Here is a 26311-nt window from a genome sequence, read left to right as displayed (position 1 = left end):
CTCGATTGGGTTTTAACATTTTAAATTACAGCTATTACTTTTCTTTTTAATTCCTAAAAAGTCAAAACTTTCTATAAATATTATACAGCTATTTGTGTTTTATTGTAGGCCAGAAAAACTTAAAATTTTTCAAACTTCTTTTCTTTATTGGAAGCTACTTGGAAAATTTGAGATAACTTTGAGAATAATTCTCTCTTTTCTCTGCAACAAGTTTGCTTTCTCTATAGATGGAACATGTTTTATTGTTATTCATTTAAAAAACTTTCAGAGACCTACAGATTAGTACCACGTAAATGCAAAAAGTAAATTAAATCACAGTCTCCTCTTGACAGATTCATCAATATTTATTCTTTAATTCATGTCTCAACCGAAATTTCTTCTTAATTATTAGCAGGCAAATAATGAGCTTCTTTTATCAGGCCATTATGTCATGATAGCTGAAGAGTTTTTGAAGATTTGCACTTCTCATAAGCTTTCTAGTACTTGCCTCATACTTCACCTGGTCTGCACTGAACTCTTATATATAGCTATTTTATCTGCCAAGTACTTTGCTTACAGATTCCAATCTTTAAAACAAAGCAAACTCTCCTTCTAGTCACAGTCTCCTAGCAACAAAGCTTACTTCCCTCGATTCTGAATGCTGAAGAATTTATGGATACTTAAGCTTTTATGTCTTATTTTAAGCAGTCTGACTTTTTCTCAAGAAAGGTTTTGTTTCCTTAAAATGCTATAAATCAATGCAAGATCACAAATAGGCAATTATATACCTCTTTTGTTAAACAAAACAACACCTTAACATGTTAATCAAATTCAGTAGGGCCACACACATATTAAGATTTTATACTCTGTATATAATCAGTCTCAGATAGCAATAGGAGAAAGTTCCCTACTTAAAAGTGTAGGAGGAGTTTGCAGTTAGTAGAGCAGCAAATTTCTGAAACCTAAATTCCTTTCAACACACACAAAACAGCTTTCTTTTATTCATGGCTGCTTCTGCCATCTAAAAAACCCTAAAGCAGCAAACCTTTATTGATAAAATAAAATTCACCACTCAGCATAAGGGATCTGGTTGAAGATTTGGTTTCTTTGTTCTGTAAGGCTAAATATTGAAGATGAAACATGGAAAGCTCACAAACCACTTCCCTCCCATCCTGTGGCCTTTGCCTATGCTGAGTGCTCTGCAGTTCAGAACATTACTGTGCTCCTTTCTGCTACTGGCGCTTGACACTGAGAGACCAGGTCAGTAATTCCCACCCATCTATCAGATCAAGTGTGTAAGAGATTTGAATTCAGTTTATCTGGTCATCTTGAGGATACCAAATATCATTATACTCATGCTGTAAAATCCCTGTATTATTGTACAGAAAGTGCATTTAACACATGCAGTCTCCCCTGCTAAAAGCAGAAAGCTTCAAAATGTCTTTGTTTATTAAGCATGAGCTTCTAAGGAGATGCAGAAAGACTGTGAGTGCCATTCTACCACTATCTTTTCTTCTTTGTGTTCCCTCAAGTATGATTCTTCCTTGATTATTCTATTTTATTTCTTTTTTCTTCATATTTGGCCAAAATTTGAAGAGGTAGAGCTCTCAATGATCTTAAGATGCAAAGGGGTGTTGGGAAGAGGAAACATCCTTCAGATACTAAACCTTTATAATGTGTAAGATCACAGGAAAGAGAGAGGTTCCAAGTTTCATTAGTCCCAACATTTAGAGAAATACTAAATAATATTAGAAATCATCAGAATCTGTACTCTACTCTCAGGTCATTTTCCAGGCTCCCAAATAATTTTAGCAAGTTCATAGTATTTTAAGAGATTGGGTTTTTTACCATTTTTCTGATGTACCTTTTTGGATTTTATTTCAGCTACTGAACAAAAACTACCACGATGTATTTTGCTCTTTGCCCAGATGTTTTCCTGTCTCCCCTCTGGCTCAGATCATAACCTGCAAATCGTGGCAATCCGTATACCAGTATTAGGCAAGATAAAATTTTTTTTCTACTGAAGTGAACTTTGAGAAGACGCTTGATAATCTGATAGCCTTCCTACATGGATTTGCTGTAGAAGAATTTAGTATGTTACAGCATGGTTGTCTGAGCCAACTTTCTATCAACATTTTAATTATTGTTATGACCTTGTGTCTTGTAATACAATATTTTTATACTACACTCCTCTCTATGACTATGGCCTTGGAGTCCTCTGTTGCTCACATAATCCTTGTGATGCCTGCCTTATTCTGTGGACTATTTCTGCAGGAGATTTTCCTGTAGCCACTTCAGAGAAATGAAAACCAGTGTACTCTTTCTGATTTGTGTCATCTGAACAGAAACTGACTGACATGATTTCTGTTTTTCTATTATTTTATGTACATAATGCTGGAAAGATTTTTAATTTTTCTATTATTTTTCAGTTTGTCAATGTTAGAATGAACTCTGAGGATATTTACAGGCAGCTTATTACTTGAAAATTCAACTTGAGTCCAGTCTCTCTTGTAAATTATGACCAGTGTTTGTGTTAAGCTCTTTAAAGAAAAGATTTTCCATCACACCTTGATAGTTCCTTGTTGAAATGATGAGTCAATCAATCTGACTGTAAATCCACTGACCTATCACTCATGGAAGTTCCATTGCCTTATTGCTTGAAAATGTTCTTACTGTGAAATCACACGAGTCACCATCTCCTTCTTTTTGTCTTGTCACACTAAACATCTGTGAACAAACTAAACAATTAAAGCAATCTCTGGAAGTGCTTGTCAGGGCTCCTCTCCTGAGGACACAGGGCAGGGCTTGGTAGTCAAGGCTGGTCCCACAGCCCCAGACAGGGACCAGGGCATCCAGGACAGCCAGGGCAGCCCCAGCCCCAGCTGGGAATATCCCTGGGAATAGGGATAGGGATCGGTCAAGGCCAAGCTAGGCTTGGCTCAGGTGAGAGCCCATGGTCAAGAGGAAGCTGGAGACCATCTCTATGTGGTTTTTCTGGGCAGCACCTGACATCCTGCAGGAGCAGCCGTGGGGTCTTGGGCTGTGGGCAGAGTCAGGAGGAGGCCAGGCAGGGCTCTTAAGGCCACTGGTGCTCTCCAGACCCTGAGCCTGCCAACACCAGAGCTGGAGACTGCACCTGGCTCACCAACTTCAGTAGGCACAAATGGACCCATTCTCCATGAATTCATCTTAGCCCTTTTTTCAACCAAAGCTCAAGAATTTTCAGCTCCTCAGTGCCTCTGGAAAGAATTTCTACATAATTCTCTGCATAATGAGGGCCTGCAGGAGAACGGTAAGAGACTCTTTATAAGGGAATGCAGCTATAGGTCAAGGAATAATGATTTTAAATGAGAATCTGGTAGAGTTAGATTAGATATTGGGAAGAAATTCTTTACTGCAGAGGGTGGTGAGGCACAGGAACAGGTTTGCCAGAAAATTTGTGCCATTCCTGGAAGTATTCAATGCCAAATTGGACAGGGCTCTGAGTAACTTGGTCTGAGAGAAAGCATCCTTGCCTCTAACAGGGGGGCTGGACTAGACAATCTTTAAAGGTTCCTTCCAACCCAAACCATTCAACGATTGTATTATTGATGTCTTCATTCCTGGGTGGATTGCAGCTCACATTTGCTTTTCAGAAGATTGCATGAAGTCTATATTGTATTCTGGGGGACAGTGTATGTTCTACCCCTCCTGTTGGAGCCAATCCACTGTGCAACATAATATATGGAAATGATGGCTCCAGAACTGCTACCAACAACTCTTGCAGGTCCACACCTCACATATGAGATGTGTTCTGCATTGGACAGAGAGGAAACAGGTGAGAGACAACCTATGCATTTTGCATACCTTATCCAGCCATTACCTGGAATTTCTGGATAGTATCTAGTGAGCCAATTCCCAAAGCAAGTAGGTGATAAAATGCCTTGGAGGATATGGTGCTCCTGCAGAAAGCAGCGCCCGATTCAATGCACTAGGAATAAGTGGTTCAGCCAGGAAGGTGAAAACCTGATATCCAGTGTTTAATTTCCTAGGATTTATTTTATTCTTTTCCCCCTAGAGAAAGATTTCTGGAAGTGAACTGAATGCAGTGTCTATGCCATCACCTAGAGCAAACAGCTATAGCTAATTGTTGCTATAGACTATAAAGTACTTCAGAATGAAGCCATTGAATTGAATGATTTTAGGTACCTGAAATAAAAGTTTAGGATTGTTAGAAAATCGATTCATTCTTCAAATATAGTTCCAAATTATGCAGAATGCAAGCATCCTGGATACATGACCCTAATTCTCCTAGCCTACCCATGGCAGGGAGCTTGTAACTAGATGATTTTTGAGGTCTATTCCAACCCAAACCATTCTATGATTTTATGATTCCATGATAACATCTCTTTCTTTCTTATAATATCATCTGACCCTCTCTCTCTCTCTCTCCAGATCCATCATGTCCTCACCTGCAGGGCCTCTTCTGTTTGGTGCTCTCAAAGCAAGCCTAAGAACTCTGCTCTGTCCAAAATGTGTCTGCACACGTGCCCATCTGCCAATTGCACTGTATCTAGGGCACTACAGATGTTAAGGACATCTTAGATTCAGGTGGCCGCTTTGCTTGAAAGCTTCTTTTACCCAGGCCTTTCATATTTTCTTTAATATCTTTTTGTACATGAACTGTTTGGAATGTCAGGATAGGGTGAAAATAAATACATTCAGTTGCTGCTATTGGAAATCTCACTCTACTTTGGATATCTAAATATTCATGAGACCCAAGAGAAAATAAGAACAAAAGTAATTGTAATTAAGTGTTTGGAACACATGAGGAGGAGGAAAAACTGAAATTTTGCCATTGTTTTATTATTTTAATTTTATAGTAAGTATTCAATAGGCAATGGCAGACAATTAGGCTTGTGTCTTTTCCAGGTGAGTTCTCTAATCAACACATTCTAAACTTGTGGTTCATTTTCCCTCTCTCCACTCATTTCTGACACTCAACTGTGCCAAGCTGAATAACAGTTTCACTGAAAGGGCCTAAGAATGCCCCCCTCACTTCATTCCTCAAGGGATGGGTGGCATAGGATATCTAAATATTTAGATCTTTCCTGTGTGATAAGTGATATGGATTTAAACACTCTTCATACTCTGCTGTAAATGTAGGGGATTGCAGATTCCAATGAGAATTTTTTAAAGTTCTCTGAGTATCAGAAATTACCAAATTATTTTCTGGCAGAGGCAAAAATTGAGGAAACAGAACAATCCAGGGTAATTAGGAACAAAGCAGGTAGGAGGAACAAACCTGTAGGAGGGATTCACCTGCGTTAACCTTCTGCTATGCTGCAGCTCTTCCTCTTGTGTTCAACAGCTTCTGCTCCACAGAAAAGAGAAAAAATAGTCCCCTGAAGAAAAAACAAAACATATCCACTATTCCTTATATGCCTTTTCTATCTGAAGTGCATAAATTGCTTTTCCTCCAGTGCAAACCCTAGAGAATATGTCACACCTTCAGCATCACAATCTGACCTTTTGCTGTCCTCTTCTGGCTCAGGCTCCTTCTGCCCATGTTTTCTATGTCCCTTAATTCTACATAGCCCCCATGTGTTTAGGACATTTTCTGTTCTCTCTGAGTTCTAATGATAAATTGGTGGGGCTGGAAGTTTGCATGGTACAAACCTCTTATAAGTGGTGGGCCAAAATGACATTTCTGTGATCCTTGATTTCATCTTGACAGGGAGGACCATGAATTCATTGAATTTCATAGCAAAATTTTTATTCAGCCAAGACTTAACTGATTATGAATGTTAGAGGGGTGAATGCAGCATAGTTTGCTCTTGTACCTTTTTATTGATTTATTCTATAGACTTAGCATTTTCCACACATACACAGCATTATAGAAATCATAGTTTTGTGAACATGCCTTTAACTAGTAGCTGTGGTTCAGTCATCTTGCAACAATTTTACATCATTAAACCTGACTGATAGCTCAGATCTCATTAAATCACAGGCAACCTCGCTGATTTAAGAATATAACAATTATTTTCCATAAATATAAAATGTATGAAAGAAAGATTTTCTCCTGTTCTATTAAATTTTATTATAAAAAGATAATACATTTAACAGACAGAAGTATTCTATCAAATGTTTTATTATGTCATTAAACCTTAAATATCTTCCTGCTTTCAAGAAATGAGAATAGATTATGCATTTAGGAGACCTCATAAACAAAGCTTAAAATTCATTTAACAATTAAGAAACTAAAGAAAAAGCTTTTTTCATATATTTTTCCCATGGATTTATTTTTTGCACACATTTACAGCTGAAATAATAGGTATAATTTTAAATGCACATAAATGGAAATAAACCTAATCTGGGCTTCACTATATAGGCTACAATTCTTTCACAGATATTATTGTCATTCATTATCCAAAAGCCAACACTGAAAAAAGCAGCTCTGGCTGTAAAGAACAGGAGACAGGAACAGCAAAACACAGGTACACCTACAACTATAGAATACAGAATATAGCTAGGCAATACCCCATCAAAGTTAGCTGCAGAAAGTTACTGTGATGCATCATTTCTCATTTTATAAGAGCCATTTTTGAGTGGCTGTAAAATTAATCAGTGCAAAGTTCAGGAGCTTTCAAAATGCAGGTCACTACTTCGTTGAGGAGATTAAGTAACTTTCAAAACTACTTTAAGTAATTTTTGATTAATTCATCTTCTTTCTGATGGCTCCGGAAAGGGCTGTGAAGAGCAGGAGGTAATTGGGGATCACCACCCGAGGCTTAAGTAAACAGATTCATGGCTGACAGCAGTCACCTCTGACAAACAAGCTGGTCCCCGCTGGGCTGAGTGCCTGCGAGGAGCACAGGGCTGCACCCAGGCGTGGTGCACGGGTGGAGCCCCCCAGTTCCACCTGGGGTGGGACCACACAGGAGGCAGATGGTCATCCTTGTACAGAAACAGTCACAATCAAGTTCCTCTAGCTAGATAAAAAGTGAAATGCCTTTGGTTGTTGTTGTTGTTGCTTTTGCAGAGGGTTTGATTCAGATAGGACAGTATTACCCATTTTTAGGATAAGAATATTCCAGTGTATTGTGAAAGACAGGAATGTTAAAAAGTGCAATATTAATATAGGCTGGATGGGCCCAGGATAAGTTACCAACTCAATGACTGATTGGGTAAATCTTGATTTTTTTAAATTCAGATATGAAAATTTTTAAACCTGACCTTGGAAACCTGTTTCATTTTGCATGAGACACTGTGTAGCTGAGATGAAAAAGCTCCATTAAGATAGAAATTTGGGGATACAGTGAGGAGACTAGTTTTTTGGAAATATTATTTCACCACCTCAAGTAATTATTTTGGTCAAATTATTTTATTCAAAATACATGTCTTGCAAGAAGCAAAAACCAGCATGATCTCTGTAACAGTCAAGCTTCCACACAAAATAAAATTAGGAGACCACAGTATTTCATAAGAGTGTACTATAAAGAGCTGGCAGGACTAGTGAGATGGCAGGACCTGAATGAGCCTAGGGTAGAGATAATGAAACAAGCTGGGAGTGAGGGAATCTGGAGAGCTGAACAGTAAGCTCAAAATGAAGAGGCTAATGCCTGATAGGCTGGTAGCAAGGAACATTTATTTTGAAAGATTGCATGCTCAGGTAAAGAAGATAAACTCCAAGGAACAGAATTGGAATTTAGCAAATCAATAGAGCTGTGGTTGTTACCCTATCTGAATAAAACAGAAAAGCCAGGACTGAATATTTTGAGAATTGTAGTTCTAAAAGCAGAATAAAATTTGCAGAGATATCAGAAAGCCAAACCAGTGAGTTTTCTGTGCAAATTGGCTTTCTTTAATCACTATGCAGTTCCAAAAGGAAAGCAAACAACTTTCAGAGACTTCACATCAAACAGATGTGAAGAATGAAGCTGCAGTGCTGAAGGAAGATCTGGTATTTCTCTTTCATTTAAATCAAAAGGAGGATTTTGTATTGTATGGACAATTCTCAGGCAAACAGTAAATGGAAGTTATGTATCTGAATAGAGAGATCGAGGTATTTCATTTGAAAAGACCTGTGAATGATTGCTTTATCTCCTTCATTATCAGAGTGTGTTAGAACTCAGCTGCATATTTCAGATGTATCTGCTGGTTCACTGCATACTAAGTACAAGGGGATATAGACTTAAAACACTAAGATTTAACTACTATACTGTGGGGAATGGTGGTAGTTTAAATTCCAGTGATAACCAGAGGACATTCCGACAGATGCTTAGTGTCTGTAATTAGTGTGGGAAGCAGACTCTAAGCAAGAGTCTTTAAAGCTTAAATCTCACAAGGGAAAGATAAAGACTTAATGTGAGGCAGAAAAAATGTAAAAAAGGAAGATCTTACCTGACATTTTTTTGGTTGTTAATTGTAATTCTGTCCTGGCTTCCAGTGTTCACAATGGGATTTTTGGTACCATAGTTTTTCTGAGGTAGACCTACATTTTTCATTCAGGCCTTGATTTCCTGTTGTATGATTGCATATAGTGAGCTCTTGACAAAGGCATCATGTCGTGCCTGCAAAGTCGTGTTCCTATTGTTTTCATGTGCTTCAGACTTCATGTACAGCATACCCCAGTAGAGAAAGTCGTCATTATTCTATCTGGATGTAATTTTAAGAACACCAAAACCACTTTTACAGGTGCGTCCGATAACAGCCTCATCATTAAATAGATATTGTTGTTTATGAGGAATTTATTACTGCTGACTGAATCTGAAAACCCTTCACAAGAAAGGGACACTGTACAAGACTCAAATTGCTTTCCTGTAATATTTTATATTTTTATTCTTCAGGGCAAACATCTGATAGGAAAGGACTTTGGTCTCAACTGCATTCCCCTCGTTAGTTGGGTGGTATGGGCGCATTGTCCGGAAGCAACTCAGTCATTGCTGCTGTGTTTCACCTGCTGGATTCCCCAGCTCTGCCAGGCTCCATGCCCTTGCCAGTGTCCTTGCTATCTTCCTACTGGATATAATTTGAAATAATGGCCTTTTGTGGTTTTTTTTAACACACTATTTCAGGTTAGATTTTAGACCATGCTATGCAGATCTGTAATAGCAGATAGTTGCTTGATCATGAGTCCCGTCAACTAGCCATCTATAGTTCAAGAGGATTTGATTTAATTGAATACCATTAGTTTAGTACTTTGTGAGGATGGGAATATGATATTCAGTTACTCTACTCTGGAAGAAAAATATGCTCTTTACCACTTTTTAACTTTCATTTTCAATTAGCTTATCACAGATTTTGACCGCGCTGCAGAGCTGTCAATTATTAAGTCCATTGCAGCAGATTATTTTTTCTTCTGCTGTTTTAGCAGTACCATTTGAAGGACTTTGCATATTAATTGAGCTCAATGTGAAAGATACCACATTTTTTTAACATCGGTCTAAGTATTTACATTGAAATAGATCTTGCAGTGAAAAACAGCAAAACTATATAAAAGAAATAAAAGGTTTGTACAAGAAGTGAATGAAGACAAGAATGAAAAATGTGTCAAATCAAGATCCAGTATTTCACTTTTACTCACTCTGTCTCCCAAGTTCTTCATCATTGATATGTGATTTTGCTGCCCTTCTGAAGTCTCTCCACAGAACCTCCACCATCTGCCACTAACTTTGTTTCCCTGAGGACCAGATTCCCAGCTGATGCAAAAAGTGCAACCTCAATGATTCCTTTACATGTGACCTGATTTTGATTCAGACTTTGCCTCAGGGTTGCTTTGTCTACTGCCATCACTCCTGTTGTCAGACCTGACACAGGCTGTTTCTCCCAGAGGCTTGGCAAGGAATGACCTCGGCATCCTTGCAGAGTTCCATTAGCTTCAAACTAGGCTGCCCTGTAGGACCTGGTTGTAGTTATGGGACATGAGCTGAAAGCTCTTCAAGAAAAATATTTAATCTCATTTTGCTCTGAAATTTCATCTACAGAAGCCTAAAGGTGAAATGGAGGTTACAGTCACTCAGTAGTGCTCATTGATTGCTTGTTTCACACTTCAGTAATATTACCCTTTTTGGTGACTGCCACTTCCAGAAAATTTGTATTATCCTAATCTTTAGAGAATGTTCAAGACAGTGGCATAGTATTAACTACACCTTCAAATGGTCTTCTGATCTTTCAAGAAATGCATTTTCTCAGCAGAAATCCACCTTTGATGACATTAGTTGACTGTAAACTGATAGGCCCATGGTTATACCCATTTTTTAGCAAAATTACAGGTTTTCCTGCGAAATTTGCATCAATGGATGCATCTTCTAATATATGCTTTTTGATACTGGTTTGCAAGTACTACACTCTATAAATAGCATTTTCAAATATCTGTAAAGAGGAACTAAAATAGTTCTGGAATTCTTTTTCTTTCATTAGTTTTTCATGGTCTCCCTCTACCTTTTGTTCTTCTATTCCCATCCTGTTTTAAATTCTCTAAGCTGGAGTAGGAAAAAAATCCCCGTCCATAGGTCTCCTATTTGTTTGCTTCTGACTCAGATTATGAAGGTCTTCCCTTCCCCCTGGACGGGGGGAAAGGGATACAACAGATGGTTTTCTCTCTTTTTGACTACTTATTTGGTGAGGTCTGCATTTTCCTTTTGGAACTACTTTCTGATGAGTTAGAAAAAAAAAAGCCTTATCTCTGCAGTATGTTTTACTTTCTGAAGTGGCTTTTCTCTGACAACCCCAGCTGTAGCACTCATACCACTTTTCTCCTTACTCAGTTTTTAAAAGAGAGAATTTTTTTTGTGAAGTCAGCTTGGCAGCAGTGCTTATTCTCTCTTTCTTCATTTGCTGGCTATTTCTCATTACCTGTCTCTTTCTACTCTATGGTGAAGGCATACACAGTACCCTATTTTAGTCAAGACACTGCAGAACTAATAAAAAAATACATCACTAGGCTGGAAAAATTCTCATACGAGCTTTCATTAACAAGCAAATGAGACAAGTCACAGGATTCATGAATAAAAACCAAAACGCAATATAAAAAAATTAACAAGGCAGAATCATTACCTTTACCCCCACAACCTCATAAACAGGCATTTGCTTAGTTCTGTTTGCAAAAAGCCTGAGAATATAGCAAGAATAGTAATTTTTATCCCTTTTTTCATGTTTCAATAACCATTGATATTGCAACTGTGTGCTACCAGATAAGTCAAAATACAAATTTTATCCAGACTGAGGGCAGGGAAGGGCAGGAAGGAAGGCTTGCTGGAATTTCTTCAAATGAGCACTGAAGCATACAATACAGTGTTTAAGCCCTTTTATTTTCAGGTATGTAGGAAAAGAGATAATGCATTGAAACTTATTCCTGGAGAAAGCCTGAGACTTCAAAGTCAGCACAGCAACATCTTTTGAGTAAAACTGACCATACAGAATGAGTTTAAATTGGCTTTTTACTTTGCTTCATGGGATTTTCTTTTGATCTCATACCAGAAGACCTAAAGACAGATTTATTCTATGATCACATTGGAGCCTAAATACATTGATTGAATAGTAAAGAGTTTGCAGGGATGCTCCTTGTTCCAGGTAAACCCTAATCTCTTGAGAATAACATAAAGAATTAATTTTCTGGATTTTTTCTCAGGAGACAACTCTTGCAAATTATCCTAGAGAGAGTGCCTTCTGGGGGTGCTGAGATATTCCTCATACTAACCATTTAGTGTATTTTTTCCTTCATTATATCTTGCTTCCTTTTAGCCCCAAAAAGTACCCAGGGACCAACAGAATGTTCAATAGAAACCTTTATCTTGCTATTTTTTTATTTCATTTTACTCAATGAAAAGATTATTGACATGTCAGCTTTCTTTTGAAGAGAAATTTCTATAAAGTCTTGAAAGCAACCTGCTTTCCAGCAGAAGAATGGTAAACTGTGAAAGAGTTGCAGCAATGTTTTTGCTAAAGAATATTTTTCCTCTGACTGTCAAAAAGAAAGGTTGCAAAGACAGCCTTTTCTTAGACACACAGATTTTGGTGTTGTTAGCCAAAGAAATGTTTATGTCTTTCCAGGAAGGCTCTCTGATCATTGCTGAAGACACAGGGAGAGGTCAGGATGAAAATTGGAAAGAAAAATAAACCTTTTTACACCAATCATTTTTTTCCAGAAAAATTAGATTTTTTTTTCTCTCTCTCTGAGGTTGAACTGCATTTTAAAGTCTCAGAAATTGTCACAGGAGCTGTCATATTCCAGTAATTTCTAACAAATGCTCCATTTACTAGGTAATAATGCAGTTTAGGCTCAATATCAAAAACAGAGGCCAAAAGATGATCCTGCTGTTGCAAACTGTCATGGGAACATTCAGTAGTGTCTTCAGCAAAAGTCTAAGGGACACATTTTTAGTGGAAGTCTGCAAATGACAAATCCAGAGGTGTCTGTAAGGAAAAAAACAACTGTAGTCAAAGACAATAAGTTTGTAAGGAGGTTTCAGACTTTAAGTAACTTAATAAATTATTTGGAGGTTTAAACCTTTAATTTTGATTTAGAGGTTTTAAACTTCAATTTTGCTTTTTAGAAAAGACATTATTGGTATAGTATTCCAATGGCTTAGTGAGAAAAAGGAAAAAATTCTGGCTCAATTATAACAAAAAGGAAAAAAAAACCCAAATATTTTAATTTCTGCTAATTTAAAAGTTTATTGTGTTGTTTGGGAAAGTAGCTCAGAGAAAGCTGATGAACAGAAGTACTCTTGAACTCTAATTGCTGTAAGCATCTTCCTGTTCTCAGTTTGGTCTTTAATATGTTTCAGGCCCAAGAGATCATCTTTCTTGCAGAGGAGGTCTTCAGGGAGAATTTCTCAGCATGTTTTTATTTTTCACCTAAGAGTAGTCAGACACTGCTTAAGCAGTAAAGGACCATCAACAGGACACTACATAATTTTCACATTACTCTGTGTATGAAGTGCAGAAATTGCATGTCTTGTAAATGCCACACAGTTTTTGGTAAAATGAAGGTAGGTTCTTTCCTTGGTAGTAATTAATAAGGTTCTCAAGATTTCCCATCAGAATTCTTTTTTTATTTTGAAAGCTGTTTTAGTTGGTAAAATGTTGCTGTCTATTCCACTCAGAGTACCTCTCTTCTTCTGTCTTTCTTCATTCAGCTTTTCTACCTCGACCATCTTTCCTTTTGAAAACCTTTATTTCTTATTGTAGTTTTTCTTACTTATCTGTTATCTTGCTTTAGATGGAATGCTCATCTCTTCATTCCAGAAATGTTCCCGCCTGAAACAACTACACACACAAAAGGAGGAGGGAATTTATTATGGGAACTTGGAATACTTCCACCATGTTCAGAATAGGGATTCCCACCTCATCTGTCAAAACACAATTACCTCATTGCAGACAATATGCCTCATTTTTGACTAGCTTGTTATCTATGCCTTTTAAAATTTTATTAGAATGTCCCTGAGTAGGTTATTTTATTATCTTGCACTTTCTTTTTTCTTTATTTATTCAAGCATCTCTGAGTAGTTATTTTTACTACCTTGCATATTCTTTTTGCTTTATTTACTATGGACTTTAAATTCTCATTTCAAGCACTAAGATGCATCACAGTTCAGAAGCATACCTTGTTATAGGCATACACAAGTTTATTGACAGCAGCCAGTTCAGGATGAGTGCTGTTCTCATCTTGATTTGTCAGGGCAAGTTACTTTTATTTTATTTATGATATTATAAAAAATGGTATTGTCTCAGCTTATTATGCAACCCAATTAATAGCTTAGAGACAAGAAAGGAGCTCAACCAAAATGTCCCTCAACACTCTAAGCCTCTGCCCCCAGTCTTTTTTTGGGATACTTGTGTCTCTGCTCTGATCAATTTGTTTGGCCTCAAAATTGTGAGGTCAGCAATCTCTAAGGTGAGGGATTTCTGGTAATACCAAGGAACTTCAGAGACTTGAGGGAAAAAAGAAACAAAACGGTACCTGAGGTAGTGTTGTTCACATAAAAATATGTGACAGTCATTTGATAACTGATATTTTCTTTCTTTCTTCAGACTGCAGGGTACATAGAAACAAATGAAGTACTTCTCCATGAGGACTGGACACAAATACCTGTAGTCTTTTACAAAAATTACCATGCTACAAGCCTTCCCCGAGTACTTCTATTCAGAGTTGTGCAATGTCCTCTCCTAGAAGGTCAGCTTCAACTCCTGCTCCTAGGGGAGTTATTCTTGTCACATGAATGCTTATGCTTTGCTAACTTTTGTACTGACTGTTGAAAGGCAATTGCAGCCAGTGCAAAACAAAGCTCTGATTAACATAGTTGTTACAATTTGAGCCAAGAAGGCCTGCTGGAAAATTTCCCCTTTCATTTTTGTTCACTTTTGGACTGGGTTATTAGAAAAACAATCACCATTTCCAGTGAGTTTAGATGATACCTATATTTAACACTTCTGCCAAACTGCTATATTGAGATTTCTACTCGCTTTAACTGCTTATGTAAGACAAATTATTGGACGCTAAGCTGCAAGATAATGGATCCTTTAAACAGACTAAAGCAATGCCCTCTAATTTTACTAAATAAAAACTCTGTAAAGCAGTGTTAATCAACTAGCTCTAAATGTCTTGTGACTAATCTTGCCATGCACAACCACATCTGTAATATGCTTCATAAAAAATTATGAGGTTCAAAAGAAATTGATGAAAATTTTAAAAAACCAATTATTTTATAAGAATTTTTCCTAAGAAAATGTCATTTATCTCCTTTCCAGAAATAGAAAGCCAAAATACTAGCCCCAGTCATCAGTAAGGGTATCAATCCAGCTCACTTGACAGTTTCTTAATTTTGAATGTGGCGAAAAGAGAATATAGCAGAGTATCAAAGAATGATTTATTTCATGAGAATAGGACTGAAATATTATATAGAGGTCTCAGCATCAATGCATTATTGCTATCATGTAGAGCACTGGACTAACAGATTAGATCTAAATAGACTGGGTCAGCAGTGTTCTTCCAAGGTGAGATTCATGCTCTTCTCTGGATCCTCAAGGAGTAGTCTTTAGAGATCTTGAACTGTACCACCTTAGAGGAAGCTAAACTGGATGAGAAGCTCCAGGAGAATGTCTGGTGCACTCTATCAACCAATGGTAACTTAATCCATCAGGCCAAAGTAGAATTAAACCTGAAGTAAAGAAAGAAAAAACCAAAAAGCCCAAACAAAAAAAACCCAATACTCCAGACTTTCACTGCCAGTTGTTTTCCTTGCAGATGGTGCATTCCAGCTGCACTGTCACTGTGTGCTAACACAGGCACAGCCATGTGCTTCTCCTCTTGGAGAAGCAAGGTGCAGACCCTTCATAGGAGCCTGAAGGTACTTACTTCATCATCACTTCATATCTACATGGGATACATTTTAATCCACGCCTCAATATTACACAAACATTTTCTTTCATTATGCATGATGCCACTATTGAGTTCATAAATAAATTAACAAAAATGAAAAACAGTTTTAAGTCTAAATAAAAAAGTTTGCCCAAGATGACCATGAAACAATGAGATTTCTGCACCCTCTGCCTGTGCATTATTCAGGTAAGCACTACGCCTGAGCATCAGCAAAAGGGGTTTGGGTTTTTGTGGGTTTTCTTAGCTTTGACCTGGTAAAATTTAGTCATTATAGTAAGAAATAAATGCATTAAATAATCAGAAAAGTTTTATATAACTGCATATATACTTGGACACTGATGGCCAACAGTTGAAACATGTTCTACACCTCAGGAATAAAGAAGAAAATCCCCCTCAATATTTTATACCCCAGGCAGCTTTTATTTTCAACTTTTGAACTCCTTTTTCATTGCTACCTCTGAGGAAAACCTTGCCTCACAGCAATGTAAGGTAAATAGGGAATGGCAGCTTGAAACAGGAGAGGATTGCTGCTTTTCATCATAAGTCTGCCAAGTTGACAGCCAGAAAACATTACCACCTAGAAAAATTGCCCTTGGAGAGGTGTTTTGGTCTCCTTCAGCATGAGCACACGTGCAAGCATTGTATTAGAATGTCTTTATTTATTTTGATTTTATAATTTGTTGTATTTGTTTGAGTTCAAGTGAAATCCATAGATTCAGTGTACATCTTAAGAAATATTATTTGTCTCTTCTGTCCTCCAGTCATTTTTATGAGTGACCTGCTCATGTCACAGACATTCTTAAAAAGCATGAAATTTTCCAGATGAAACCTCAAGTGAACTGTTCCCATTATGGTTCAGTAAATGCCTCCCAGATTCTTCCATACAGAAGAAACCTCATTTCCTCTTTTGGAGTTTATTACATTGTTTGCAAATATTTATTTTCTTTACCTACCATTCAAATCTTATTCTGCAGGTATAGTTCTTAAGCCAAGTAACTTTCCTAACAATAATGAAAAACTATTTAAGGAAAATTTTCATATTTTCAAGGGCATCTAGAGAAAGATTGTATCTTTATCCCACCAAGAGGAAAATTCTGTAGGCATGTATAATAGAGCATAGGAATAAAATCAGCCAAATGAAAAACCAAAGAAAAATTAACAAAAACAAAGAAGCAAGTCAGAAGGTAAGCAGCATTTTGTCAGGAATCTGATATAATTAGGTTCCTTGGAGGAACACGTGCCTGGATAGTTGTCTGAGTAAGGGGAACAGTCTCTCTCACACAGTCAGCATTTTGAGATTCCACAGTGACCTGACTCACATGAACTTCTGGGCCTGGCAAATCAGACTCAAAGTTTTATGTTTCAAGGTTGTATAAAGAAATAATATTTCTCTATTATTTTCTCTTCTTGGAAAACTTATGCCTTAATGAAATTCATGAATCAAGGGAAATTGTTGTCCCTTTTTTATAAAAAATTAAATGTTGGTGGTTAAAATTTGGTGATAAATTCTGGTAGATATTAGCCATATGCAGCATAAATTTCTCCCACATCACTGTCTTTAATCTCTAACCTCAACACAGAGCTTGCTGTTGCATCACAGAGGATGAGCTATCTAGCAAATGTTACAGAGGGCTGCATGCAATATACGTTTTGAGGAAGCACATTTAAAGAAGAAAAAAAAAGGCTGATTTTTCCTCTTGGTTTCATTTGAATAATCAAATTCTGAATTGGAGCACTTAAATGGAAGTCAAGGAACTTGGAGTGTGATGGAGGAAGCAGCAATCAGTTTGAAAAGATGTTGAATCTCTGATGAGCGTTGAATATGTCAGATTAAGTTATGTCCTAGAAAGGGAGGTTCCCTGAACAACTGCTAGTCACTTTAAATTATTCTGCATTACAAACAGGAAATCATCCAATTAGACTAACAGCTGCAGAGATTGGAATAAGCCTTGCATATTACAAAATTAAAGAAAATGCAGCTGAGTACTATGGAAAGGAGCTAAGGTAAGTAATTTTCCCTCTTCTTTTCTGTAATAAAACTTAATTTCAAGAACTTTTAGGATAAGGAAATGACTGCAAATTTATTACATGTGATTAAAACATGGAAAAAATTTACCAGTAATTATGCTGGATAATTTTTTTTCCTATGTATGTTCTGTTTGTCCTGAAATATCTGCTGTTTCTTTCAAGGTGGGTGGAGACTTCTGTGTTTCATCTTGTCCCAGGTCCATTCCAATACCATCACTATTATTTCCAAATGTTTTCAAGAAGATAAGCAACAATTATATTGCAATTACTCTTTGGCTAAGAGTTATCTCCATTGGAAACTTTGTTCACAAAGATGGTCTGAGATTGCAAACTACAAACTCTATGCAAAAAAGGAAAACATTGGTGAGGTCAGGAAAAACAGTGACCCAGGAGATGGAAATGGAATTCTATATAGTGAAAAAACTCAACCTCAATAACAGACAGAATTCTGATACCAGGGAAAATAGCATGATGAAAGAAAATAGTATTGAAAATAAAGCATACTATTAAAACACCTTGAACATTCTACTGTATCTAAGAAAATATATAAAACCAATATAAGTTTACCTAGACACCTCCATGTAGTTTCAGGATCAGAAGATGTAAGTTAACCTGTATGTCAAAATTATCTTTAACTTTTAATAACTGGACTAATATTAGAAATCAGTCTAAAGAAGCAAAATAGATAGAGTCATGAATTGTCAGCTACAAATTATAAATTCTTTTTGTTTAATTTTCCTCTGTGAAGATTTGTGTTTTAAGCAAAAAAAAAAAAAAAAAGTGAAAAAATTCACATTATAAAGCTTTTTATTTCTATAAAATTATTCTTTTTCCATGATCATCTCAGATACTTACGGATACCCTACTGCAGCTTTTGGCAGTGTACATCCTATGTGCGTCCTTGCAGAGACACAACTCATTTCTGAAGAGGCTGTTCCTGCAGGAATCTCAGGTTAGATAAGGAAAAGGATTTTTTCAAACTGGCTGTGCACTGAATGTCAGGGCACATTCCCATGCTACACACACAATTCCTCCCACAGGATTTCCACCAAAGTATTTTGCCTGGGGTCTCTGTCCTTTTGGTACATATGCAACATCTTCTGACTTACCACAAGAGTTCACTGAAATCACAACTAAATCTCTAGCAGGCAGAAATACAGCCTTTAAGTGCTGTAATTCCTCTCAGCTTATTTTAAAATGCTTCATTCCCCTGATGCCTGTTAAATGAGCCTCAAACCGTAATTAGGAAAAAGTCTAATAATTTTCCTTTATATGTAATTTCAGATTGCTTTCTTCTGAAGATCTTTAACTAATGTTAAAGCTTTGAAAGTCTTAATAGGATCAAAGACAAATTCATCAGGAAGAATATTGAGGAAAGTGACTAATTTCTTATACCAGTATACATTCACCTCACATCAAGGTTTCATCAGCTCCAAAAGAATTAGATCTGAATTGTCACTGAAAGAATTGGTTTTAGTTAAAATGCATAATTTCTGTAAGGAACTGGAATTAAAGAGAACCCAGGAGACACTGTCCTGCTTACAGATAAGCAGAGGATTCAGAGATAAAGCTTCCCACAAAGAACAAATTTTCTTGTCCTGACAATGCAATCAGTTAGGGGAAAAAAACCCTTTAAGCCATAAACGTGATCAAAAAAGTATCATTTAACTTTAAAAATGGATTAAAGAATATGTTTAAATTGTTGATGGAATCAAAGTTTCAAATGGTTTGAGTAGAAAGCCTGTTGCTTTTAGGTTACACAGTACACAGAAGATGCTTGTTATTGGCAAAATTAAAATTTGCATTAAAATTATAGGTTTAGTATACACCAATGTAATAGAGCAATTGTCTAATTTATTGGGACCTAAGAGTAGCAGAACCCTACATTGGAATGCATCAAATGGGCAAATGCATGGAAATCACTCTGCCTGCTGGTGAAATGAAAATGTATGTGGAAAAATACCTCTATGACTTTATCACTGCAAGACCATTGTGGCCAAGTGTTCCAGCCCCAAACATTGGAAAGTGTCATTGGGATACAGCTGCCAAAGCACAACTGGTCAGTACACACAAGTCCTTGCAGCTTGTGCAAGGCCAGTGCTTGGCCTTGACTGACGTTGATGAGTGAAACAGGCAGAGCCCAGAGCTGTCCAGCTGCCTGCAACACTGCTGCTCTCAACCAGAAATTTAAAAAAATAGGTCTTCAATCACAGCCATAGAGTTGAATTTAGCCAGGAGACTTGTAAAAAGCTGTACTCACCTACTACCTCGTTTTAAGCCTGTATTCAGTGTATACTGCCATGGGAAAATCTGGAGAAGGAGTCATGGCACATCACTTTTCACCTTCTCTCAAAATCTGTTTCCTGTACTGCTTAATAAGCATCGCTTAATTTTACTGTAACACATTTAATGTATGAAAGCACATTTAATGTATGGTAAAATCATGATACAAGACCCATTGAAAATCAGCTGGGATTTTTTTATTTTTTCTAATACTTCTCAGTTACCTGAAAGTCTTTTCCCCATGATCACTGGCTATTGATTTGAACAAGTAGTGGTAGTTTGTATGCTCAGTGTGTCCTGGTGTGGGGACATTTTGTTGCCTATTCAGAAATTTTAAAACTGTTTCATAGATTCTCCCTCTAAGCAGCTCTTCTTAACCTGATTCTTTTAAGCAAATGGAGAGTAACTGCAATCATCTAATCTAACCTCACATATACCTGCAGAAAAGACTTCCAAAGGTGAACTCCCAACTCCTAGTCATTGAATTTAAAAATTGTAATGATTCTTGTGCTGCTTCAGAAATTGAGCATCTGGCTCTTAATAAGATGTTAGCATAATAAATGTTATTTCCCACATAGTTTTGAGAAATAGGTATTCCAAAACAGATTCACTTCACTTTTGTGTGAAAGTAGTTTATCTGGCAGATGCACAATGATAATTCACTAGAATTTTGTAATGCATTCTACGTCACACCTTAGATTAAGAAACTTGAGGAACACAAAATTATTGTGCTGCTTACCACTTATCACTTACCACTAGTGAAACAAGGTATTTAAAAAAATTGATCTGTATGTCAAAATTATTTTTAGCTGTTAATAACTTATCAATTAGGTGATTAGTGGAGAGTCTAGGAAGGAAAAAAATTAATCAGACTATAATTTAAAGATTTTGTCAGCTATTGTTGAAAAAAAAAATCATTGTCAGTTAAAAAAGGGGATTTTGCCATCCACAGATAGCATCAAAGAGGAGTGTTTGGCTAGGAGGAAGTCAGGCAGATGCAGATAACCAAAAAACTGATCAAGTTAATGTGCACATGTACATATGTGCAGGTTTGAGTTTCAATATGGCCAAATATTGGAATAAAGATTTTCATGGGAAAGCAGTGACACTTGAAAAGACTTAAAATACTGTTGGATGATGTTCTGAAAGATGTGTGTCCACTCTGGTGGCACACCTAAACAGGTAATGTGATCCCTGCATGTGTTAATTCTGCTGTTGCTGGTGGCTGAGGGAATGACATTTCTCAGAAGCTGGTGAACTGGAGGACTCAGAGAAGTGCAACAAGGCTTATTAAAGGGTTGAACAAAGCCTTCAAAGGAAAAACCTGAGGAGCTCAGTCCAACAAGAACACATTCTCTATGGGAAGAGACCCACAATAGTGGGCTTTCCACTCTAGCAGAAAATATGAATCTGAAAGTGTAAAAGGTGAAGATGGAAAAATGAGATTGGAGTACGAGGGTATTATGAGAGTGAACAATTGAGTGTTTTGATTGGAATATATATTCAGATGTTCATTCTCTGCAAATAATTGTAAATAATATACAAGACTTTAGACAGCTGTGTATTTGAGGGAGCTGGTAAGTATTCTTAAGTAGTTCCCAATAATTATTCACATTTTTCTCTTTAGTTTCTATTTACCAGTTGACTAAGCCTATAATTATCTGTATGCCTGTGAAACTAGCTCCTGGTATGCACCAGAGAATGTGTTATTGGTTTCCACAGAAGCATAGTAAAATCATGAAGGCTCACAATAATCATCATTAATTTTAGGCTTGAATCAGTTCTTCAGTACCTTTAAAAACCCCAAAAAACAAGAGAGGACTACTCTAGAATTTGCTCACTTGCAATGTTATATTTTAAAGAAGGAAAACAGTCAGTAACAATTAAGAGAAATTATTTGGCTGTTAATATTAAAAGAGAAAACAACTCCAGTATGTTTACATTTGCAGCTCCAATGTATTTTTAAGTCTTAGTTTCTAGACTGGCTTGACAATTTATCTCCTTCTCTTTGTCTGCTTTAGCTTTCTTTGGCCGACATCAGACTACTTCATCTTCTCTTTTAATAGTTAGAAGACTACCTTCAAGGCCAGAAAAACCATTTACTTCCACTTTGTCCTGGATTCAGAAAAAAAGGTAAAAATGCATTGACATGCTGGTATGTTTCACCCTGATTAAATGGATTTAAACCTAGTGATTTTAACACTCCAAGAGAATCCTCCAATCAGATTTCAGAAATATCAGCCAAATTTTCATGCACACAGCAGCATTTATAGCCTTTATCAATGATTCTGAAGTCAATATACAGGCAAATAAGACTTTTTTTCTCTAAGATTTTACTGCTGTAGATATTATTGTACTGACATGTTAATTTTCTGCTGAATTAATGATCTTTATCTGCTCAATTTTTCTGTACATGAACATATTTTTTAATAAAAACTAGATGAGAAAATTAGTAAGATAGAACCAATATAATTTATTTTTACATTGTTATCTGTTTACATGTATTTGTCGACAGTATTCATTATTTTCCTCTGTTGTCAGCATTTTAGATAAATGAAAACTTTTGCAGGTATTATACATTTAATTGTTTTGCAGTATTTCTTGGTGAGATCATTACACATACTTTTGCTTGAAGTACATTCAGTGGAACTTTATGCCATTATTAAAACTTTGTGTTGATTTCTTAAATAATTTAGAATAAAAATCAATTAATTTAATGTGAAGAGTTATTTTTTATAATGAGTTCTCACATTCTTAACCAGAACTGACAAAATTCTGAAATTAAATGTTAAAATGAAAAACTGAAAAATGCTGTTTTAAAAAGATCAAGATCAAAATGTGAGCTTTTCAAAACAATCTTTATTAAAAAGCCATTTCAAGAAATAGTGACATTTCAATGACCTCTACACTGCACTTTTTAGTGAACTAACTATTCATTTCATTATTCATCTTTGTTTCCAGAGCCTATCCAGATAGATTGCTCATTCCTCTTGCATGGAAAAGAAATGACTTACTCATTTTTCCTGGCTGATGTTGCAATACATCTTTCCCTAAAAAAGGTTGCAGGACTGACAGGAGCAAAAAAGGAAAAGATTAAGTGTCATGAAGCTATACATTAATGCTTGGGATACATGAGAAGAAAAATTAATGTTTCCCTCTTCCCTGTGGGTCTTAAAGTGGTTAGTGTTAAACAAGGTTGCTCATAACAGTAATAACTTTTTTTCCCCTGTTATAAATTATTTCTGTTTTGAAGAGGAACACACTTTGGCACAGAACCTTTCTGTTTCACAAGACATGGTCTTGCATAGAACATGTTTTCACTGGGTCAACTCACAGAAACCCCTGAAAATAGGATACTATCCTACAGAATTGCTATTCCTTTTTTTACCCTTCAGCTTAAAAGTCATTGGTGTTCCTTCCCACAGTTAACAATGATGTGGCTCTGTTCCTCAGAAAATATTGTGTTCCATGTATTTTCTATCCAGATATAGTCTGAAGACCTCAATGTCACTTGGATAACTGCAGTCCTTACAGAAAGTATTACTTTGTGGATACCAAGAATATGATCAAGTAAATGCACACAAATCTATTTGTGTCCCACAGACTAGTTTGAAGGAACTCTCTAGTGGTCCAACATACATGATAGAATGGTTGATTAGTAGAAGGGAGATGGGAAACTGGTCATAGGAAAAGAACAGAGAAAATTTCACAGAGAAAAAGCATGATAAAAGACAAAAATAACTACAGAGACAAAAATAGTAATAGTTATTTTCTCATACTCTTATTACTGTAATTAACATTAACATTAAAATTAAAATTGATGGGGAAAATTTACTATTACATATATTATGATCATATTCACTATCAGAAATCCCAATGCAGAATATCTGCTGAAATACAGAGCAATGTGGAAGAGACAGGGGTTGACCTTGGCTGGCTGCTGAGTGCAGACCAACCTTCTCCATCACTCCTTTTCCTCAACAGGACAGGGGAGAAAATACAATCAAAAGTTCATGGGGACAACATAAATATAGGGAGATCACTCAGTAGTTACAATCACCAACAAAAGACTTGAATAAGGAAAGCTAATTAAATTAATTGCCAGTAAATTAGAATAAGATAATGAGAAAAATAGAACAAAATTTAAAACCGTTTTCCTCCTTACTCCCATCTTCCCAAGCTCAACTTCCTTTATTCCTGACTGTTCTACCTCTTACCATAAGCTGTGCAAGGAGATAGGGCATGGGGCTCATAGCCAGTCCATAACACTTTGTCTCTGCTGCTGCTTCCACCTCACACTCTTCCTCTGCTCCAGAATAGGATCCTTCCCACATGACACAGTCCTCCACAAATGTCTCCAGTGTGATTCCTTTCCACAGGCTGCAGTTCTTCACAAACTGCTTCAGCATGGGGACTTCCATGTAGTGCAGTCCCTCAGGAAAATCTTCTCCAGCATGGGTCCCCACCATGGGATCCCAGAAGCTGTCAGAAAATCTACACCAGAATGCACTCCTCTCTGCTTGGGTCCACCTGTCCTGCTCCAGCCTGCTTCAGCATGAACTTCCCACAGGGTCACACTTTCTGCAGGGTACGTCCACCTGCTCCAGTGTGGAGTCCTCCAGAGACTGCAGGTGGATCTGTGCTCCCTCATGGGCTGCAGGGGCACAGCTGCCTCTCCATGGTCTGCACCATGGGCTGCAGGAAAATCTCTGCTCCAGTTCCAGCACCTCCTCCCCCTCCTTCTTCAGTGACATTGCTGTCTGCAGGGCTGTTTCTCTCACACATTCTCACTGCTCTCTCCTGTGGGTGCCATGGGACAGAGAGAGAGAAATGGCAAACATTTCTCATAGTGACTTGTGAGAACTTTCAGGGAGTCGTAAGGATGTGATCACTTGTTAAGTATGACCAATCTGCAGATGGTGTTTTTCTACTTTGTCTTTCTGTTCTTCTCAAGGATGGAGTATGAGAAAGGTGTTATTGTTAACTAGTCAACCAAACAGAATGCATCGTATCACTCCATAAAAACCACACGGTTCACTTGAATAAAGCTTTCTTTTGCTCTTTCCACAATACTGCCTCTCACCTGTTCCTGTGTCATTATCGGCACAAGAGTGACACTTTCCCACCTGCTGTTGTGCAGTATTTTTTTTCCTTTCTTTAATCTATTACCCCAGTGTCACTCCCACCATTGCTGATGGGCTCAACCTTGGCCAGAGGAGGATCTGTCTTGGAGCCAGCTGGCATTGGCTCTGTTGGACACAGGAGCAGCTTCTCACAAAAGGTATCTCTACTGCTACCAGAATCCGTCCACACAAACCCAATACTACTATGCAGACAGTTACAGTTATATTTAATAGGTACATTTAAATATTCTAATTTTCCACTGAATCACATATTACAGTCCACAGCCCAGGATGTAGTATGTAATACAAGGTTGTCTAAAGCATTTCTCAAATGTTATTGAAGGTGAAGTTTAAAATTTCATCTACAGGGCAGAAAGACATTCATTTCATATCTCACAATAAGATGTTAGTGGAAGATGGAATTCCCATAGGTCTGGGGTTGTGAGAAGGGTTAATACAGGAGCAGATCAAGCATGTGGGAAGAATCACAAGTAGGGTGAGTCGATGCCTGTGCGATACTGTCTGATCATCTCGACCACACAGTTCATCAGGAGTTCTGAGGGCACGTGGATGTACAAAAAAAGCTTTCCATTAGCTAAGTCTTTATTAGCTGCTCTGAGGCCTTCATTTCATTACCAATAAACAAGGCATTTGTCTTCCAAAAATGCACTTCAACTGATCAAATACATATTCTGATTATGAATGAGTTGCATGCAGATATGTTTGAAGATAGATCTACAAGCATGCAGCTATAATAGCTTAGTGGCACTTGGGCAATATTGAATATAAATTATTATTTACATAATTACAGCATCCATGATTGTAGTCCCTCATTGCTGAAGAGAACTTTGGGGATTTTCTTAATAACACATATTCATTTTCTTTTGGCACTGAAATGCTGGGTATTCAAATAGCATGCTGCCAGTACTGTAGAAGCCATGCAGTTATAATGCTGTGGGGGAAAAAATACATTTGGGTTGATGAAAACAAACTTTAACTGTCATTTTCTCCTTTGAGACGGAGGGAGACATGTAATTTAAAAAGTCATCAAACTCTACCTGACAGAATCATATGATTGAAAAATCTTTGTTTACTCATTCTCCAAGTCTTCTAAAAAAAATTAATGCTGAACATTCAACTAATTTAAAATTAACCAAGATTTTTCACGGTTCTGCTCTTGGTTTTTGTATTCCTTTGTTCTTTCTTCTTTAGTTCATGTTTTGCATTATAATATTATACCAATGTACTGAAACAATAGTAAACCAAAAAAAAATAGTACTACTATTAGCATTCAAGGTATCTTCAGTCTGGATCCCTTTGTACTCAGTTGAATTTTCTTCAAAGGATTTAAAAGCTGCAAGGAAAAGGTGTTCCTTGCCTTTCACAGAGATGGGATATATTATTACAAAGATTAAGATCCAGAGAGAAGGCTTTAGCTCAGCAAATGGGATGAGTGTAAAATGTAGGACCTTAAATCCTGGGTAGTAATTCTTAAAATATCTCTACTTTGGATGCAGCTTTGTGACAATGATGT

General features: G+C 36.9%; 1 long non-coding RNA gene across 2 annotated transcripts in view; it reads left to right on the top strand.

Moving 5' to 3' along the window:
- The window catches only part of LOC143693366 (uncharacterized), a 239817-nt gene that overhangs the window by 198941 nt on the left and 14565 nt on the right, over positions 1–26311 (top strand). Inside the window, exons 2-4 of one of the 2 annotated variants that reach the window (XR_013180971.1) lie at positions 17248–17347; positions 21676–21787; positions 24034–24935. This is a non-coding gene — a long non-coding RNA (uncharacterized LOC143693366). The remainder of the gene's footprint in view (positions 1–17247; positions 17348–21675; positions 21788–24033; positions 24936–26311) is intronic. The other variant, XR_013180972.1, reaches the window with a different exon arrangement.

This window comes from Agelaius phoeniceus, chromosome 2, assembly GCF_051311805.1.
Source record: "Agelaius phoeniceus isolate bAgePho1 chromosome 2, bAgePho1.hap1, whole genome shotgun sequence".
Lineage (NCBI taxonomy): Eukaryota > Metazoa > Chordata > Aves > Passeriformes > Icteridae > Agelaius > Agelaius phoeniceus.
This window is presented reverse-complemented; position numbering and strand designations above follow the sequence as displayed.